Below are 3,545 nucleotides of genomic sequence, written 5' to 3'. Positions count from 1 at the left end.
CCAGATGATGAGAAATGGGCCGAGGAAAGAAAGAAAGAAGGATGGGTTCTGCCGCAACCATTGCCACATCTCTATGATACTTTTGTCAAGGCCAAGTATGGCAAAGAAGAGGACGATGAGGTGTTCACAGCTGAGGAAATCGAAGATATATGTGGAGCTATGAGACAAATGCTTTATGAAACCAATATGGTTCAGCCAGGGGAAGAGACTAGCACCGCGAGGTGCTCTATATGGGACCAAATGCTAAACTCCAAAACTGGAAGGCTACGCCATTCCCGATCAGGCGGGAGTCCCGGTAGACTAGCCCTGTCACCTTTTTCTGCATCCCGAGTTATTTCAGGGTGTAACTCGGATGTTTCTTTAGTTTCTTGTCTTTAAATTCCTGAATGTAAACCCTGTTATCGTTCCAATTCCAAGAAATGAAATCAATATTTCATCGTCCATCTTTCTTTTTATTCTTTCTAATTTTGTTATTTTTCTCTTTTCATCTTCTCTTTTCAGTCCTAATAATGCGGCTTTAAATAACATGACATGCTTGCGGACTTCATGCCCAGACTCAAACACGCTGTCTAATTGTGAAATAATGAATCAAGAACCGGAATATGATGAAGAAGAGGCTTTTAGGGAAATAAACCGAGAATTGGAACAATTTGAGAACAAACCTAAGCCAAATCTGAATGACACTGAACCGGTTAATTTGGGAACTGCCGAAGAAATAAGGGAAACCAAAATAAGCATTCACACAGATGAGCAAACCCGAGATGCAATAATCCAACTCCTGTTCGAATTTAAAGATGTGTTGCTTGGTTGTATGACGACATGCCAGGACTGAGTGTGGATCTAGTGGTGCACAAATTTCCAATTTACCCCGATTGTCCTCCAGTACAACAAAAGCAAAGGAAGTTTAAAACTGATATCAGTGATAAGATCAAAGAAGAAATCACGAAACATTTGAAGGCGGGGGTAATCCGAGTGGTCCGATATACTACATGGTTAGCCAATGTGGTTCCAGTGCCAAAGAAGGACGGGAATACCCGGGCGTGTGTGGATTACCGGGATTTGAATAGGGCAAGTCCCAAAGACAATTTCCCGTTGCCTAACATTCACATCCTTGTTGATAACTGCGCCAAACATGAAATACAGTCCTTCGTGGATTGCTAGGCAGGATATCATCAGGTGTTGATGGATGAAGAAGATGCTGAGAAGACAGCTTTCACTACACCCTGGGGTACCTACTGTTATCGGGTCATGCCGTTTGGCTGAAGAATGCTGGGGCAACTTATATGAGAGCCATGACCACCATTTTCCACGATATGATGCATCAAGAAATAGAGGTGTATGTGGATGATGTAATCATTAAGTCCCGAACTCAGAGTGACCACGTGCGAGATTTGAGAAAGTTCTTCGAACGGTTGCGCAAGTATGATCTGAAGTTGAATCTAGCTAAATGTGCCTTCGGAGTCCCATCAGGCAAGCTCCTGGGTTTCATAGTCAGCAGGAGAGGTATTGAGTTAGATCCAACAAAGATAAAGGCCATTCGAGATTTACCTCCTCCAAGAACTAAGAAGGATGTGATGAGCTTATTGGGCAGGTTAAACTATATCAGTCGATTCATCGCTCAACTGACTACCACCTGTGAGCCCATATTCAAACTGTTGAAGAAAGATGCGGCAATCAAATGGACATCCAAATGTCAAGAGGCCTTCGACAAAATCAAGGAATATTTGTCAAATCCTCCAGTATTGGTCCCACCGTAGCATGGGCGACCCCTCTTCTTGTATCTGACAGTGTTAGAAAATTCTTTTGGCTGTGTTCTTGGGCAGCATGATATAACTGGGAGAAAAGAGCAAGCAATTTACTATCTGAGCAAGAAGTTCACCAGCTATGAGGCCAAATACACTTTGTTGGAAAGAACATGCTGCGCTCTGACGTGGGTCGCTCAAAAGTTGAGACATTATATTCAAGCCCACACCACCTATCTAATAACCAGGTTGGATCCTTTGAAATACATATTCCAGAAACCGATGCCCACTGGGAGGCTGGCAAAATGGCGAATCTTGCTCACTGAATTTGTCATAGTCTATGTTACTCGCACGGCAATGAAGGCTCAGGCGTTGGCAGATCATTTGGCTGAAAACCTGGTTGACGAGGAATACCAACCATTAAGCACCTATTTCCCGGATGAGGAGGTAAATTCAGTAGAAGCCATCTCTGAGGACACTCGTGCTTGGAAAATGTTCTTTGACGGAGCAGTAAATGCAAGAGGTGTAGGCATTGGGGCAATCTTGATATCACCCAATGGTCAGCACTACCCAGCTACAGCTAGGCTCCGATTCTTTTGCACAAACAATACGGCTGAGTACGAAGCCTGTATCATGGGCATGAATATGGCAATTGACCAAGATGTTGAAGATTTATTAATCATGGGGGACTCTGATTTGATTATCCGGCAAGCCCAAGGGGAGTGGGAGACTCGAGATGTTAAGCTCATTCCCTATCGACAGCATGTGAAAGATCTCACCAAACACTTCAAGTCGATAGAGTTCAGGTATATCCCTCGGTGTCATAATGAACTAGCCGATGCACTCGCCACTCTAGCCTTAATGCTGCCTTACCCAGGCAATGCCCATATTGACCCTCTGGAGATTCAAATCAAAGAAAAGCACGGGTATTGTAATGCGGTTGAGGCGGAGCCCAGCAGTCAGCCTGGTATCATGATATCAAGAGATTTCTGAAAACACAAGAATACCCTGAGCAAGCCACTGGAGATCAGAAAAGAACCATTAGACGGCATGCGAGCAGTTTCTTCTTAAGTGGTGATGTTTTGTATAAAAGGACCCCGGACCTCAACCTGCTAAGATGTGTTGACGCCGAGGAAGCCGGAAGAATTATGCATGAGGTGCACGCAGGAGTATGCGGACCTCATATGAATGGTTATGTGCTGGCAAAAAAAATTCTTCGAGCCGGGTATTACTGGATAACTATGGAAAAGGATTGTTTCAGCTTTGTTCGAAAATGCCATCAATGTCAGGTGCACGGTGACTTGATTCATGCGCCTCCAACAGAGCTTCATCCGATGTCAGCACCTTGGACGTTTGTTGCTTGGGGTATGGATGTCATTGGGCCGATCGAGCCGAAGGCTTCGAATGGGCATAGATTCATATTGGTGGCAATTGACTATTTCACAAAATGGGTTGAGGCCATCACTCTCAAGTCAGTCACCAAGAAAGCTGTGGTAGACTTTGTGCACTCCAATCTCATTTGCCGTTTTGGCATTCCTGCAACTATCATTACCGACAATGCTGCAAACTTGAACAGTCGTCTGATGGGAGAGGTATGTGAACAATTCAAGGTAACGCATAGAAACTCCACTCCTTATCGGCCAAAAGCCAACGGTGTCGTCGAAGCAGCAAATAAGAACATCAAGAAGATTTTGAGAAAAATGATTCAAAGCTCCAGGCAATGGCATGAAAAGCTACCTTTCGCATTACTCGGGTATTGTACCACAGTACGTACATCAATTGGAGCAACACCGTACTTGTTGG

The sequence above is a fragment of the Nicotiana attenuata genome, unplaced genomic scaffold (assembly GCF_001879085.1).
Source record: "Nicotiana attenuata strain UT unplaced genomic scaffold, NIATTr2, whole genome shotgun sequence".
Classification (NCBI taxonomy): domain Eukaryota; kingdom Viridiplantae; phylum Streptophyta; class Magnoliopsida; order Solanales; family Solanaceae; genus Nicotiana; species Nicotiana attenuata.
Note: the sequence above shows the minus strand (reverse complement) of the source record.